The 18,354-nt window shown below is 44.6% G+C and overlaps 1 protein-coding gene across 11 annotated transcripts in view; it reads right to left on the bottom strand.

Annotated features, from left to right (window-relative positions):
* The window catches only part of TBL1XR1 (TBL1X/Y related 1), a 1,277,138-nt gene that overhangs the window by 1,038,327 nt on the left and 220,457 nt on the right, over positions 1 to 18,354 (bottom strand). For all 11 annotated transcript variants that reach the window (XM_069618704.1, XM_069618702.1, XM_069618706.1 and 8 more), the window contains exon 2: positions 3,043 to 3,139. The gene's annotated coding sequence lies outside the window, so the exon portion shown is untranslated. The remainder of the gene's footprint in view (positions 1 to 3,042; positions 3,140 to 18,354) is intronic.

Below are 18,354 nucleotides of genomic sequence, written 5' to 3'. Positions count from 1 at the left end.
TGTCTTTGCTATTTACAAGGAAAGTGTTGGTGCTCTTCTCATCTGATGCATTTCACCAGTCATTCTTAGAAGATAAGCTGTGTCACCATTTATACCCCCACACTGCAGGCCCCACACCAATGCCATTTCTATAGTGTTCAATTACGCTAGTGGATCTGGAAGAGAAGGGGCGAGTTTGGGCAAGATGACAGAAGGAAAATGCTAAATGGCTTTGCTGTGGTGATGCTTGCAGACCAGAAGTACCTTGAGCTTGGCATGTAGGTATGTTTTTAGGTGGGCCGAGTCAAGACTGAAGGCAGTGTTGTCCAGAGGGCAGAGCATAGGGTGATTGGATGTCTTGGCTGGGTGTGGTATACAAGTCATGTAAAGAGGTGCAATACTCGGTTTGCAGAGTGCTGAGAGAGCTATTAAAAAGCAGTGAGTGGTTTAGTTGGTCTGTGTATTGTGTATGAGCGTAGAAGTGGAGTGCTAGTGGGATAAGGATAGCATCCATTACAGAGACATCAGGGAGCAGATTAGTCAAAAGCACACCTTGTTGTGAGGGGACACTAGGGAGTAAAAATCACACTGCAATGTACAACAGTGGGGCATCACGGTATATGACGTGGGGTATCGGGGCAGAAGTCTCCATTCTAGTATGAATTAAGACATGGATAAATTCCTTGGTTGTCTGGCTGCACGCTCACCAAGCGAGCGCATGCCATGGTTTCTTGTCAGTGTTTTGGGCAGAATGCAGTAGAGCCTTTGAGGTCGGAGTCCAGTGGGCGATTGCCGGGAGATGTCTTGGTTTGGGGATTGAGTTGAAAAGCCTGGTCTTTAGTGTTTTCCTAAACATAAAGGTGATCCTGGATTGTGCATATTCCATTTGGCAGCGAATTCCTGAGTTTGGCAACAATGATAGAGAAGGATGATCCTCTGTCTCTCTGCGATTTAGCACATAGTTTCTAGGATCAAGTGGAACTCCACGTTCTTCTCAGTTGATATGGCGTGAATGGATTTTCTTTGAACTGGTAGCCAGTGGAGTGCCTTTAGGACTGGTGTTGTGTTACCCCCTGTGCAGTCTAATAGTCGTGCTGCTCTGTTCTTGATGCATTCAAGTTGCTTTGAAAGGTAAGCCTTCAATCCAAGGTATATCCATAGTTGATTGTAGAGAACACCAGCAATAGGACGGCAAGAGTCCTGTGGGTGTGGAAAGGCAATATTCATCAGATGGTAGAAACGTTTCTTTATTGTGCCTTTGTTTAGTGGTTTGAAGGTAAGCCAGTTCACCATAAGGTTCACCAACTATTCGATCAGTTTAGAAGTTACCAGTCAACTGCTCATTTTCATGGGCCAAGATATTGTTGCCTGAAGTTATATAAAGCGTTGTTTTCAGTTCTAATTAATAGCCATCTATGCGTTTGATGGGGGGTGACATCTATTCCTTTGTTGGCAGTCATTTTGAAAGTATATATGTCATCTGTGCAGTTGTAGCATGCGCGCCGGCTCTACTGAGGAGCCTCAGTGAGGTCAGGCCTCAAAATGTCGTTATTGTCGACCCCCAATTGAGAAAAAAAAATATTGACAGATTAAGAAACCACAGAGAACAACCCCTCTGATGATTTTGACTCTAATGTAACAACTACAGAAAAGAGACGCTTATTTACGTGTATCATGGCTGGAGAAGCACAAGATGAGAAATATAGAACAATTCAAAATATGGTCAAATTAAGACTAAGTTCCAAAAACATAGCTACAAATGTCAAAGAAATCAAACGAGTAGCCGATTTGCACAAACCTTTCAGAAAGCCAGAATTGAATTAAGACAGATTTGTAATTTTGTTTTATTTTTTTACAAATATCTTGTGAATCTGAGGACAAGGCACATGAAATGTTATATGTAAGCCCACATCAAGAAAAACGCACCTTCCAATAGATGCATTTTCCGTTCACCACCATTTTTAAAGTATTTCCTTCTAAATTAAGTGGACAATTTTGACAACTTTGGTCTTGAATGCCAAATCAATCTTCGCACTTCAATTTCTAAAAAATGCCGAATTTACAGTAATGTCATCGCATTGGATATGTTTTTATAAACGGAGGGATTGAGTTTTTTAATCTGTTTAACAGTTCCAATCTGAACTATGGAACATAGCTGTAGTGGTAATACTTTCAGTGAAAGGGACTGGGGGAACGCCTGCGGTTCCCGAATGCAGACGGACAAGCACACATAAAAAACAAAGCTATGAACACAGTTTGTTGTAGCAAAACAAAAATGGAGCAGATCAATTTGAAGAAATTGGATGAAGTCGAAACATCAAGACCGCTAAAAAGAGAAGAAAAAAAATATATACTAACCAAAGCAAAAGTTTTAGCTTATGTGAAGGCACAAAATAGGTTTTTCCAGGCACTGACATAATGGTACTACTTGACCAGAAGATGGCGTTAGTGCCTGGACACATTATGACAATGTCTGGGAAATACAACTGCCAATCTGAACCCTGTGCAAAACCCAAATCTGTTTTTGCTAATGCTGGTTTTTAGCACGGATTCAGTGCAAGTGACAGATGGGAAGAGATTATAAATCAAGTGGGTGAAAGGCACGGTTGTTTAAGACATCGCTATTACATCTGTAGCTGGTTTACATCTTCAATTAAGTCATTTCATCTTTTCAGAAATCTACTTCAAAGCAATATCTGCATCCCTTTAAAAACATAGAAGTGGGTAAAAGAGCTCATGGAGGGGCAGCTAAGTGGGAGCATGGGAAGTAGTGGGTGGGAATGGGACTAGCATAGTCACGGGCAGAAAGCAGGACACCCGAGCAGATAAGTGGTGCTTACACAGTTGTCCAATAGGCAAAAATAAAAAGGGGGCAAGGGTTAGACTCAATTTGAAATATTAAGGAAATTAAGCATTTGTTTTTCACTTTTAAGCGTAGCCAAGATATTGAAATCCGCTTGTTACTATATCCAACAGGCACAAATGAAAAACGCACGAGGCAGAAATATTGTGTTAAGCTTAACACTGCTCAACCCTAAATGTGAAATAGAAATGTCTTCTTACCTTCAAATGGGAAGAGCTCAAGGGAGCAAGTTCAAAAGCGCCACGGTAAATCCAGCCAAATAAAGGAATAGATCAGCATTGCACAGCTATCAAATACCTAGGAGAAGATGCATTTTTCATTAAAACAAGCAGGCAAATTATATATATATATATATATATATATATATATATATACACATACACACACACACACACACACACTTATTTTAATTATTAGTGTGCCTGAGCTGTAAAAGTTACCGCGGCCACATACATCACACAGAAGCCAATAATATTGCACAATGAGGCATGGGGAAAGAATAATAACAGATTGCAGCCGCGGTTGCTTAGCCAACACACACGCCCACCAGTGGACCAGATAAGATTTTGTAGTGATATTTTACTCCCTATATTTTCAAGTTGGGAGTAAAATGATTTTTTTAGGGAGTAAAAAGCAAGTTCTGATTCCCAAAGGTAGTATTTGATAAGTGAGTAAAAACATGTGACACGTGTAAAAGAGAAATGTTTTGTGTAATAGATCTTTGGTTCCACCTAGTTAATCCATCACAGATATATACATATAAACACACATATACACCTCTTCAGAACAGGCAATATTAATGATAGAATTTCTTGTCATGGCTCTACGTGTACTACTCGCCCAAGCATCTCCATTGAGCTGTGTGGGTGAAAGCAGGAGGACAGGCTCCTTATGTGTTGGTCTCCTATTTTTCCTGGTAGTATTTTCACTCTCCATTTTTCATTTTTGGGAGTATTTGCCTAATTTTAGGGCGTAAAAGAAGCCAATACACCCCTTATCTGTAGGGCTGCAGGCCACCTCCTGTGGATTAACATCCATAGGTATGCCCGGATATTGTGAATTTTAGTAAATAAAGATGCATTTTCACATTAACTAAACATTTATAAAATCTATAATATTTGGCTTCAATAGTCATTTAACAGAGTGAAGCGTACGTGAACATTGGTGACTAGGTCAGAGAAAATGCTAAATATATAAGGTTTTATCAGCTATGTGAACCGTTTGTTTCTTTATAATAGGACTCACATTTAACTCCATTGATATTGGTTCATTAAGATCACCCTAGACCTTCTGTTCATAGCAATGTAAAGTGTGTGCTGTTAAATTAACAGACTGCTGGCTGGCTGGCCGATCAGTCAACCATGCCTCAACTATGGAGAGGTTACCCTAACCTTCAAGCACAGCAGTGACTTTTTTGAATTTGCTCACAATTTGTTTCCTGTATTCATCAATAAGCTTGGCAAATGGGACGGCAAGAGGTTTTCAGAGTTGTGGTGCCCATTTATTGTGCAAGTGACCAAGTTCTGCAGGGAATTTGATTATCTTGTGGCGATTTCTTCAGTTTGTAACTGAGGGGATGTGCATTATTGTTGTCGTACCGTAAAAACTAGACGGGCTTAGAGAAAAGAATAGAACTATAGGAAACCAGGCACCAACATAACATGCAAAGACAGTCTAGCTTAACAAACCGACAGTATGTCTTAAAACAAAGGAAAAACAGTGAACAGGCAAAAAGCTTTTAAAACCGATAAATGCAATTCAGTTGCAAAATCGAATTAGGAAGGGGGGGGGCAGAAAAACAAGGGTAGCACAGGGTTGAGCTGAGGAAGAAAGTTAAAGTGGGAGGAAATGGTCTCCACTTTTATAAGTGAATAGGGAAGGCATACATCAAGGTCAACTTTGGTCTAATATTTCTGCAAACTGCATTTTGGAAAAACAGTGATCCTAACAGACTAACATGGCCTAACATATGCCAGCTACCCAACGTGGCATAACATTGCTTTGTTGGGTTTGGTATGATAGTGTCAAAGAATTTCAAAGCAAGGCAGATCATAACAATCAGAGCCTCCAGTATAGTCGTGCAAAAACATGGCATAGTGTAGTATATCTAGACAAAGCACATTGTGGCAAGGCATAATGGCACTGCGAAGGTAGCCTGCACCAAATCATATGATAGGTTATTTATAACACGCTTAATACCCAGAGGAGCGGACCCTGGGGATCGAACCTGTGGTGCTCCGTGTCATCTTGCTTCCAAGGCAAGCAAATTGACCCTGAGTTATCCCGCCGAGACAAGATTAGGAAGGTTGCTGACCACCCCGAACGCCCAACAAGGCTCGAAACATCCAAGAACAGGAGTAACCAACACACACGCTGTATGTGTGGAATTGAGGTGGCAAGTGACCTTTGTGGCTGGCCAGTATTTTGAAACTTGAAATTCCACTCCCCCCACCTGTCTGGGAATACAAAATAGCTATGAGAACGTGTCCCATTTGGGAAATGTCAAGGGATGTTCAGGTCATGAGTTGACATGTAGGAATTGCAAGAATAATGTGCGCATGACGACATTTAACTGTGTTGTCAGAGAAGTTTAGTCATTTATTGTCTTTAGGTTTATAAAATACAGAACACTTTCTCCAAACGTCATACATGAAATTAAAATCAACTAAATAGAATACCATGTGTTTTAACAACTAAATTAACTTAGTGGGTTTGATACAGTAACTGTGCGCTAGTGAACACACTATATTTCAGAAATCACTCAATTGTTGGACGGCAGCGGACACACTGTTCCCACAAATCCCCCACTATGGTTTGGAAATGGTAAACAACAGATTAGAGGATGGGAAGGTGACTCGCGCTCAGACTACTAGTACTTCCAAAACTGAATAATGATGTGAATAAGTATCATCATAATGGGTAATTCCATAATGATAGAAATGTATTTTCTGTGGTACACAGCCGATACGTGTTTCGACCACCTGGTCGTTTTCAAGGCTGTAAATGGTCATGAACAAAGCATTTAGCATGACAGAAAATCAAAATAAAATGACAGATTTTTGACAGCCCATTTGGACATAAAACAAAACAGAAATATACATGATCAATATGGTGGGAAAACCAAATGTAAGAAATAGCAAGTGTACCACATTTCAGGTCAGAGGCGGGGAGTGAAACCAATTGGTCGAAATTGAGAGAAAAAGGCAAAATTCAAAAAATGAGAGAAGAGTACAATAAGTATATTGATTGTTTAAGCACATCTTATTCAATTCTAAAGATGTGGTATCCGGTCTACACCAAGCTTGAGGAGTAGTTGATGAGAAAATTGAGATTTGAAGCCAACTAACTTGCCCTCTCATCATAGCCATAATGATTATCGGTATATAGAGTAATGCTCATGTTACGTAATGTCCGTAGTTGTTGAATGAAAATCACCCATGCATGTGAGCAAATTCAAAGTGTGTTAATGTCCTGTAAAGGTTCTAAATAATGGTACAGATTCAAGTTGGGAATATTAACAATAATAAGATTATCATCTATGCACGGATAGTCAGAATAGGCGCTTACCCTACTGATGGAGCAGTCTATTTGTTCACCTGTAAATATAACCATAATATTAGGGATGTGGGCAATTCTAAAGGACTGAGAAATCAAGTACTAATAGAGTTAAAAAAAGACAGTAATGGTGAATGACATAGCTGAAAGGACTGACCAGTCATGAATATATCAAAATTGATGTTGAGCAACTGAATTTAAAATGGGTTATAAATCCCAAATTATCAGAATCTGCCTCATTTGCAATAGAACCGTTAAGCATAATCAGAATGGTGTGTTATATAAATATGGAATCAGCCATCTAAAAATTATGCATGTCATTAGGATAATCAACATTGTTCCACATCAATTGTTAGGCCGCTAGAATTTCGCGAGCAAGAGACATTGCATAATAGAAGGTGAAAACATTCTCGAAGTTCAAGAACCGATTTCTGAAAAATATGGTTACCTGACCTGTAATAAGAAAGTAGAAGGAAGTGGGATCAATCCCCGAGACAAAACTGGTGCAGACAAGGCCTGTGAAACAAGTCTCGTATAAAAGCAGCATATCCTGCGCGCGACTTCACACAAGGTGACGTCCGCACGCGATGACGTCATGCGTAGGATAACGCAGGGCATCACATGTAAACATTAGTGCAGTCATATCCGAAATGGATGGGCTATGACGAGCGAAGCGATTAATGAGAAATTATTATTACTACCCAAGATGAATGAAAGGGATTATAACCAGGTTACTCACCGTATTGACCACCTTACTCCTAGTCCATAGTCCATAGTCCCCTTTCCTCCATATTTATGGGGCATTCCTGCGTCCTGTGGGACGGGACTGGAGCACTTTGTAAAAGCATCAACATTTTTTTCAAAAATGTGTCCCTCCTTTTTGCTGCGCGGGGCCCGGCACACGGCCGTAACCCCACCCACCTTGGCTCCGCCCCGCGCATCGCCCATCAGTCCTTTTCTATCGCAGGGTGCAAGACCCATTAGCAATAACAGAGGAACCTTATTACAGGGGACGGCGGGCGGGCGTATGGAGGAAAGGGGACTATGGACTAGGAGTAAGGTGGTCACTACAGTGAGTAACCCGGTAATACTCCTTTGTCCCATCCCCTTTCCTCCATACTTCTGGGAGATTCCCAAGCACTCCTTACAGGAACTATGGGTGGATGGAAATAACCCTTACTGAAACAGGTTCTTCAGCACAGTCCGGCCGAACTGAGCATCGGCCCTAGAGCTCATATCGAGGCAGTAATGCTTACAGAAAGCAGATAGGGAGGCCCAGGTAGCCGCTCTAGCGATGGACTCCCAGGGAACATATTTCTGAAAAGCAACCGCAGCTGCCTTGCCTCGCACCTGATGTGCATGGATTCCCCTAGGTGGTTTCAGCTTTTGGACGGTGAAAGATTCTGTGATACAGGCAGCAATCCATCTGGAAATGGATGCCCTAGACGCCGGCCTGCCCTGGGGTTTACCGAAGGTCACAAACAGTTGGGAAGAGCTCCGAAGCTCGGAAGTCCTGTCCAGGTAGAACTTAAGAGCTCTTCGGACATCCAGGCAGTGTAGAACCCTTTCCGCCTCCGAGGCAGGGTTCGGAAAAAAGGCCAGAAGGGAAATTGACTGATTCAGATGGAATTCGGTCACTACCTTTGGTAGGAAAGCTGGGTTCGTCCGAAGGACTACCTTGTCCTTGTGAAAGACCAAGAAAGGATGCTCCACCGACAATGGCTGGAGCTCACTCACTCTCCTCGCTGACGTAACGGCAACCAGAAAGGACACTTTCCAGGACACGTACTTGAGGTCAACCGTAGCCATTGGCTCGAAAGATTTATGGCACAGCGCTTTCAGGACTACATTTAAGTCCCAGGGCGGGTGCAGACTACGAACCGGAGGGTAGATGCGTGTCAAACCAGCAAAATGTCTCTTCACCACCGGGTTAGTTAACGAATAAGAACACCGGTCTGTAGAGAGGTAGGCGGAAATCGCAGAGAGATAAATCCTGCAGGACAAGACATGAACCCCTGACTCTGCTAGGGAGGAGACAAAGGACAGCACCCTGTCAATCATCGCCACCCTCGGGTCCAATTCTTTCTTCAAACACCAATGACAGAACCTGAGCCATTTACTCTTGGGATCTGGTCGAGGGTTTCCTGGCTGCCTGGATAATGCGCATGTTATCTGCAGACAAACCCAAAGGCTCTAGAGTCGTGAACTCAGGCACCATGCCGCCAAGTTGAGCGATTGTGGGGAGGGGTGCCACATCTGCTGTTCCCCTTGGTGAAGAAGATCGGGAGTTACTGGTAACCTGATCGGCGGACACACCGACAGGTGTTGAAGTTCTGAGAACCAAAACCTGGCCGGCCACCACGGAGCCATCAGTAGAAGAGAACAGTTGACAGAACTCTTCAACTTCCAAATTGCTTGATGAACCAGAGGAAGAGGCGGGAAGGCCTAAGCTCTCATGTTGTGCCATGGGATCTCGAGTGCGTCCCCCAGAGAGGAGGCTCCCAGCCCCGCTCTGGAGGCGTACTGAGGAAGCTTCTTGTTTACCGGCGTGGCGAAGAGGTCCACCTCCGGTGTGCCCCAACGCGAGAAAATCCATGATAGGATCTCCGCCTTTAACTCCCACTCGTAGCTGACCACTGTCCGCCGGCTGAGGGCATCCGCGGTGACATTGAGCCGGCCCGGGATGTGCACTGCAAGCAGCCAGACCCCATGAAGCACGGCCCACTCCCGAATCTGAATTGCCAGATCCTCGAGAGGGGGAGACTTTGTTCCCCCTTGCTTGTTTATGTAATACATTGACACCGCATTGTCCGTTCTCATGCGACCACCTTGTTGACAATGAGAGGTCTGAAGGCCTTGAGCGCCAGAAGCTCCAAATGATTTATGTGCAGGAGCTTGTCCTGAGGTGACCAGAGGTCCGAGACCTGAAGAGAATCAAACGTCGCACCCCACCCGAAAAGGGAGGAGTCCGTCGTGATCGTCACCATGGGGCTTGGGTCCTGGAACCCGACGCCCACTGACAGGTTGCTGAGAGAAGACCACCAGTCCACTCTCATAGAATCCGGAATCATTATCCGTTTGGAATCTGGGTCCACAGCCTGACGCCAGGAACTCCGAAGAGCCATCTGGGTCCGCCTCATTTTGAGACAAGCAAGAGGAAGAACAAGCACACACGAGGCCATGAGGCCCATAAGCCTCTGGAACCACCAGGCCGACATGCTCTCTGACTGCGTAAACATCTGACATGTGGCCAACAGATCCGCCATTCTGTCCCCGGTCAGATACACACAGCAGTCTATCGTGTTCCAACGAAAACCCAGGAAAGTGAGGTCCTGTGAGACCGTCATGAAGGATTTCCACCAGTTCACCGACAGCCCAAGATGGAACAGGAGCTGAAGGAGAGACTGGAGGTTGCCCGCTGCTGCCAACGGGCAAGGGCTGCGTAGGAGCCAGTCGTCCAAATAGGGATACACATGGATACCCGGGAGACAAAGATGGGCCACGACCACCGACATCTTCGTGAAGACACGCGGTGCCGAACTGAGGCCAAAATGAAGCACCCGAAACTGGAAGTGCTCCTCTCCCAGAGAGAAACGGAGGCATCTCCTGTGTGGCTTCCAAATCAGGATATGCATGTACGCATCCTGAAGATCCACCACGCTGAGCCAATCGCACGCCTGCAATGAGGAGCGAATTTGGCCGGGCGTAATCATCTTGAATTTCTCTTGGGGTAGGGAAAGATTGAACTGGGAAAGGTCTAGGATGGTGCGCAGGTCAGCCTGGTTGGGTTTGGGCACCGTAAACAGCCGGGAGCAGAAGCCCTCCCCTCGCTCCCCAAGGGGAACGGGTTCCACAGCTCTGAGGAGCAGAAGTTTCTGAACCTCGGCCTTGAGGGAGGGTGAGCCAGACAGCTGAAAAGGAGGGTTGAGGGGTGGGATAGGGGGTAAAGGTAAGCGGAAGCCCGCTCGAGCGACTGACAAGACCCATCTGTCTTCTGTGATGGTCTGCCACGCCTCCCAATGAGACGCAATGCGTCCTCCCACCGGGGTCTCGTGCGAGCGTGGAAAACCCTCATTTGGCAGGTTTATCGGTGGCGGTGCCACCTGAACCTGATGAGGAGGCTGAGGAGCGGGAGAAATACTGCGTACGCTGCTGTCTACGGCGGTTATTCCCTGCAGGAGTATCCACTCTGCGATTTTTGCGGTCGAGGAAGCCCCTAAAATCAGAGGAAGGTCGACCTTGCGACAAAGGCCTATTAGTCTTGAAGGGAGGTTTAACCAGAACAAAGATTTGGCCGTCTGAGTGAGGTCTTTGGTTTTGGTGAGCTCTACATCAGTAGAAGAGTGAAAAAGCTCCTTACCATCTAATGGAAGGTCCAGGACCTTGTCTTCCATCTCCTTCGAGAACTTAGTGGCATGCAGCCATGCTTGCCGCGAGGTATCAACCCCTAACATCAGACCCCGATCCAAGGTGTCTACGTGATGAGCCGCAGCCTCCAGGAGATCCTGGGCCAATACCCTGGCATCGGAAAGGCCTCCTCTGAAATCCTCCAGCTTCTCGACCGGGATATGCTCCTCAAACTCCACAGACCTCTCCACATCCGCATGTTAGCTCCCGCCAAAATCAATTCTGCATTGGCCTGCCTGAGCTGCAAGGCCAAACTGGCAAAGATTTTCCTCCGTAGGGAGTCCAGGAGCTTGTCCTCCTTTCCCAAGACCTGAGTCGCCGTCGCGGAGGAGGAAGCTGCAGGTCTGGATTGCAACGTGGCCGCAGCCACCACCATGGAGGAGGGAGGCGGACAAGACGACAAGGCCACTTCTTCCGAGGAATGTAGCCTGTACCTCGCGTCAATCTTTTTATTTACAAAAAGTCCCGAGTGTGGCTTTTCCCAAACTCTTCGGACATCGGCCAGGACGTCCTTCTGCAAGAACAGGCCGGTACGCTCCAAAGGAGACAAGGTGAACGCCCCAGAAAGGACGCCCTCCTGCGGAGCAGGTGCCTCGGGCACCGGAACAGCTAAAAAGCTCATCATGTCCAGTACCCGGTCATGGAAAGCTCTGGTAGAGCGGGGCAGGTCCTTGTTGTCCTGGTCGTCTTGAGGGTCATCTGACAGGTCCGGCTCCTGCTCAGCTGAGTCAGGCACTGCCTTGTCCACTGGGGACAATGGCGGCACAGGTGGAAGCACAGGGGGAGGCACCACGGGCAAGGGAGGCGCCGGCGGAACCACCGACGGGATGGGTGGAGCCGGAGGCGTGGGTGGACATATCTCCTTGAAAAGCCCCTCGAAATATTCCCTCATGGGGTCGGTGCGCATAAGCGCTTGAAATTTACCGAAAAAGGCGTTCTCAGGAGATTGTTTCAGAACCTGAGGAGGCCTCTCATGAGGTGGTCAAATCCAGGGACGCAACGGGGAAGGGTGCCACACAGGCCCCTCCACCGACATATCCACATGAATCAAGGGAGCCGCCCCCGCGGGCAACGAAACATTGTGCGGAAGAGGCATCCGGGCGTTCCAATCAAACTGGCCCGTAAGGATGCGCACAAGGGACCTTAGGTTCACCCGAAGGACCGAACCCTACACCAGGGGCCAATGGCGTAGTTGTAGGGGTAGTACCTAAAATGGCCGCCGTGGTCGTGGCGGGAACGGGTGCCATTTTGTCCTCATCTGAGGGGAACTGCGGCACGTGAGGAAGTGAGGCAGGGGTCCCCGTCGATGGATCAGGGGTCTTAATTTTAGCCTTAACGTAAGGAACCTCGGCAGAGGCGGTACTATGAGGCCTAGAATGTTTCTGCGACATACCAACCGCCAACTGAGCCTTCGAAGGAAGAGCCTCGGCACTGCCGGTAAAAAGAAACCTCCTTCTTTGCTCCCTCAACAGATCTGGTGTCACCACAAGAGCGGGAACGGTGCGCTGTCACCGACAGGGCCTTGCCCGGCCCCTCAGAAATGTTCGTAGCCTTAGCCTCTGTATGTACGTGGGACATCGGACTTAAGCCCGGTAGAAGCCTTATCGGCACGGGCCTCGAACATGCGTTTGGTAACCTCAAGCCCAGCCAAGACCTCGGGGCATACCCCGGTTTTATTTTTGAGGGACGCCGAAAGAACTGCCTCAGAGCAAGCTCCGGTACCCCACGACTCAGTAGAACTGGGTCTACACACAGCCCCCACAGGAGGGGCCTCGGAGTGTACTCCGGTGATCACAGGCCCCTTACGGAGACCCTCGGAGACAACTCCGGTAGAATTATTAGGCCCGACAGGCACCTCAGAGCGATCAACGCCCCTCCCGGCTCGAGAGGAACCCAGGAAGGTATCCCCCGGCCGGGGTGCTCTGAAAATCAAAGAACTTACCGGGCGCTTTTTCTTCTCGTCGATGAACGCCTGAAAATGCGAAGGAGGAGTCCATCCGAACACCGCCTCCCACCGCTCCAACCGACGTTGAAGAGCCCGGACCGAAAGGGAGTCACAGTAAAAACAGGAGTCACAACGGTGTTCCGGACCCAAACACTCTAAACAAAGAGGATGGGGATCCGCCCTCGCGAAGCGACAATGACACGATGAACAGTCTGGAAAATCTAGTTTAAAAGACAAACTAGTAAACGAACGCTAGTGAGAGCCAGAGAGGGGAAAACGGAAGAAAATCTTCCGAGGATGCAAGTGTGTCCAGCCCCGATCGTGCGGAGAAAAGGACTGATGGGCGATGCGCAGGACAGAGCCAAGGTAGGCAGGGTTATGGCCGCGTTCCGGGCCCACGCAGGAAAGCGAGGAGGGACACATTTTTGAAAAAAATGTGGATGCAAGTGCTCCGGTCCCATCCCACTGGACAGAGATGTCCCATAAATATGGAGGAAAGGGGACGGGACGTAGGAGTAATGTAAAAAAGGGGGGTCGTATGACATGTAATGTTATGGGCATATGGGAAAAAAGGTGTCTGTATAGGAAATTTGCGATTGCAATGAACAGAGATAAGTATACATTACACTGACCTTCGACTGGACTAATATTATAAAGTGATTGAAGGCGATTAACATAGTATTCCTCAGTAGTAGTTTGTGATAAATTAAAATAATTTAAAAAATATATCATTATAATAGGTGTGTAGTAATGGCTGGCAAGTCAGTATGGTTTCTCATCTTCAAAGATTATGGCATGTGTTGTCATATAAAAGGCTCTTATGTCTGGAAATCGGCATTCAAAATTATATATTAATTGAATAATTAAAAAAAGACATTCATCTCATGGTCACTGTTGAGTCTAGTGGTGGTGCACCTAAGGAAACATACGTTTGCATTCCAAATGTCTCAATTTGAGCGGAATGTTCCCACCTCTCTTCCCCCCTTAGCTTTCATCAACCCAATTTGAATTCTTGGTATAGACAGGATACCACATCTTTAGAATTTAATAAGATGTGCTTATACAATCAATATACTTATTGTACTCTTCTCTCATTTTTTGAATTTTGCATTTTTCTCTTAATTTCGACCAATTCGTTTCACTCCCCGCCTCTGACCTGAAATATGGTACGTTTGATATTTCTTACATTTGGTTTTCCCCACCATATTCATCATGTATATTTCTGTTTTGTTTTATATCCAAATGGGCTGTCAAAATCTGTCAAAAATTTTATTTCGATTTTTTATCATGCTAAATGCTTTGTTCATGACCATTTAAAGCCTTGAAAACGACCAGGTGGTCGAAACACATGTCGAAGTACCTCGATACTTCAGTTAAGCATTTCTATACCATTCAAACGTTTGTCCCCTATTGGGACTGCATAATTGGAACCAAATTTCAGATGAGGCAGATTCTGATCATTTGGGATTCATAACCAGATTTAAATTCAATTGCACAACATCAATTTTGAAATATTCATGACTGGTCAGTCCTTGCAGGTGAACTAATATACTGCTTCTTCAGTAGGCCTTGAAAACGACAAGGTGGTCGAAACACGTGTCGGATGTGTACCACAGAAAATCAATGTCTATCATTATGGAATTACCCATTATGACGATACTTAGTCACATCATTATTCAATTTTGGAAGGACTAGTAGTCTGTGCGCGAGTCGCCTGCCCATTCTCTAATCCAATGTGTTGTAACAATACTTAATAAAAACTTTGATCTGTACAAAACTATAAAATGCAAGATTAAAAAAATATTAGCGAGAACAAAACAGTAAAACTACTCTTGAGAAATACTTATTCAATAATTAATTTTGTCAATTGGTATAGCACTTTGCACCATAATTATGGTCCAAACACGCTTTTGGTTGAACGGTTTCGGATTGACCGGGGTCCAGAAATCTGGGAAATGTTTGGGAGGTGCTATTATGTGTGTGTGCATTTCAGCCATTATAGTTATACGAGTGTGGCCAAGACCCTGGTAGTAAGTAGATGCAAGGGTGGGGGGTTTGTGTATAAGGTGACAGAGTTAGGATACTAATGGTGATCTGTTCATATTTATTTTTGGTCTAGCATTACTCCTCTACAGCAATAAAACGTCTTAAACAATATTAATAGACAAGAGTACATTTCATTGCTGCCCTTTTCAACGATTACTATTAAAGAGTATCTTGTGTTAATAGAGGAGCATAGGAGTAAAGAAAAATGAATGGACCATGCAGAGTATGCAGTGTTAATGGTTAAGACTCACTACACAGATAATGTACACTACTGGGACAAAAAACCATAATGCCAGAATAAATATGGAAAGCCGGTGCGACAACCCAATATAAAAGCAGATAGACATGCTAGGTAAGTTATACGTGATCTTTAGAAGCATACTGTTGCCATTTACATGCCCACATGGTTTAGGGCGCCTTCTTGTATTCTTGCTGACCAACTGACCTGTTGCAGGGATGCCACAAAGTAGGTTGGTGAATATGGTTGCACTGTCGGGGAGTTGAATACATGTAGGCCTTCCCTCAACACCTATTGGTCAGAATTAGTTCAGGTGATGCATGAATGCGAGGAGTGATGCAGAAGGACAGTACATGTATAGTTGAGCTGTGCAGTCAGGCACGAATGTGGGGAGCCTAATGTACTCAACTCATCTACCATGTCTATGAAAATGGCGTATGCCTGTCCGATTTCATGTCAGGAGTTGATGCAGTTGTTGACAAGAATGGGCATAATGTGGTTTATGTTTCCGGTATTGGTGAAATGTGCATTCCTTTCCCCAGCATGCAAGCATGTCTAATGTAAGGGCCAGTGTGGTGTCTGAGCCCATAGCGTTTAAACAATAACAAAATTATAGCCACAAAAAAAAACAAGTACCAGGTCTTCTTACAAAGTAAGCAGGGAAAGAAAAAAATGCACAGAACATCAATATCACTACACGGTAAAGTTTATTTAATAGAATGATATTTACGTTTTGTGAAATGCAGCGTCACAAAACATTTTTTTTAGCAAACATTGAAAGTTAATAATGGTAATTTGTGCAGCTATGTTACAGAAATAACCCGTAAAGTGCATTTTAATATGTGGTGTGCAAGCTGTGTGCCTTGTGCTTACTTTGAGGAGGCTGTGTCTACTTTGGCTCCAGATTTCAAAAGTTACTTTCTGCTCCGTGGGAGTCCCATTTCTATTTTCATCAGCAACAGCAAGGAATCTCTTTAAAAACACTGCGCATGCGTGGACCGCTGTGCGGTGTGCAAGCTGTGTGTCTTGTGACTGGCGAGTGTCGCGCGGACACAATATCACATCTCGCTGTGTCGGTAAATCTACATTAGTTTACTGACTGATTGAAATTTACATTTGGTTCTGTGGTGCATCTAGAAAGAAAGTAGTACGCAATTGCATGGAGTACCTGCAAACCATCATCATCTTCCGTATTTTTCCAGAAATCGTGCACTGGTTCATAAACCCAGGCAATACATTGTCTGGAAGCAATACACTCAGATTATCATTTTGGTCCAACGGCTGTGACTGCGGAGCGTTTTTGCTCTTTGAACAGCGGCGGATTAACTGAAGGCCTGGAGGTCGGATTCGAACGGAAAGGTGTTTTACGCTAAGCCTGTGAATCATCAAGCTTTCCCCATTCGACTGAAAAGCTCAACTGACCATTTCAATCAGAAGTCACCCTAAGTTTCCGCTGTGACTGCGGAGCTTTGCTCTTTGAGCAGCGTTGGAACTAGAAGAACATTATCTTGAAAGCAGTTTACGAAACTCTGTAGTTACAGATTGTTGCACAGTCTAAGGAGTAACTGGACTGCAAACTATTTGTAATTACATACAAGTTCTCGCTGTGACTGTGGAGCCAATTGCTCTTTGAACAGCATTGGAGCTAATTAACTTTGATTCAATACTAAGTATCACTTCTGGTAAAAGGGAGGCTGGACAGTTGTGTCATTGAGTATTATTCTTGTTTTTCAAGTTATGTGATACAAAGTGCTGATTTACCACTGACTAAATGTATTCCTTAAAAACAATACAGGAATGCCTAAGAACATGATAGTTACGAGTGCTTCATTAGTTTTGAAATCAACTCCCTTGAAATCATTTGCAGCGAACGCAAGTTGTTGGGCCAAGGAGGGTTAGCAAATGACAAAAAGGCGTGTGCTGGTGATATTAGGGACACTTGATTAACGCCTCCTAATTTGAGTAGCCCTTCATCAGTGATAGATGGTGTTAAAACAATATCTCAACACCAGCTGTTGAACCCATAATGCAATCTGAAAAACTAGTCCTCTGATACTCAAATGATTTTGGCTTGATGAATTTGGATCGGTAACACTGATTGTTAACTCTAATGTAGTTGATTTGGTTACTCAAAAGGAGACACCAGCGCAACAAATAAAATCTGAATCTAATGTGTGCCAATCTAGTCTCAATAATACAGAGATTACAACATAAGCGACAATATCTCCTCACCCCATATTGATCACAGCAGAACAGTCTGTTGAAAAGATCTCGATTATAGCATCCTCATCATTGATAGAATCTGAGGATAATAGCCTATATCAATCACCAGATCTTTTTGAAAAGCCTAAAGAAAATTCAGTTGTGTTGAAGACAGGTGCAATTCAAAATAGAACTCTTTTAATACAACCTCGAACCCAATCGCTGTTTATAACACTGGTAAAATCTCAATCTGCGTTATTGGAAATTACTTTGAAGGCCACGCAAATGACAATTGTGACACTAACAAAATTATTTGATACATTACATTGAATGGTAAGATCACGCAACAAACCAAGAGCAAATAGATCTGATTGTGTCATGGATGAATGATCTTACAAAAAGACAAGTGCATAGATCATAAAAGAAGAGCACATCTTGGGTTTGAAAATCATTGTGAGACATCCCAAAGTGTGCCGAATGAGTTCTTACACAAAAAGGTGTGTGCTGTATCTAATAGTGTGAGTGTGGTCCCAGCGTTCACCGCTATTATTGGTTCCGTCGAAGATAACGGAGCTCAAAGCCCGTTATTCCCCGTCTCTGCGACAACACAACCGAATAATTCTGAAGTGGTGGTTCAGTTGGAAGCTGAAAAAACTGCAACTGTCACTAATTCAGCCACATACAATTTATTTAAAACCAAAAAAAGAAATAGACTGGCTCTTCTGTAAAAAAAAAAAACATCCAAAAGAGCATTCTGCCACATTCTAGAGCCAGCATCAAACAATTTGTTAAGCAGATAATTCCCAAGAACTTTGTATAAATGTATAGCGGCTAATCGTAACAACAAGATTGACTCACAGGTAACTGAAATGAGCGATTATTCTCCATTAAACTATCTAGTGTTAGCAATAGCTAACTCGCAAGAAAACACAATTCCCCAGTCCAATCTTCCTTGCGAGACTTGGCAACAGCTCACCAAACGATTGATCTTACAAAAGACTCCAACACGTCAAATAAAATAAAACAGACAACAACAGAGGCGATTTTATTGGACGTTAGAGCTCAGATTTGATAGATCAATCGAGAAATACGTCAAACTGCAACAAATGCGCTTATCGC

Source organism: Ambystoma mexicanum, chromosome 10 (assembly GCF_040938575.1).
Source record: "Ambystoma mexicanum isolate Mex_15411 chromosome 10, UKY_AmexF1_1, whole genome shotgun sequence".
NCBI classification, from domain to species: Eukaryota; Metazoa; Chordata; class Amphibia; order Caudata; family Ambystomatidae; genus Ambystoma; species Ambystoma mexicanum.
Note: the sequence above shows the minus strand (reverse complement) of the source record. Positions and strands in the feature narration are given on the sequence as shown.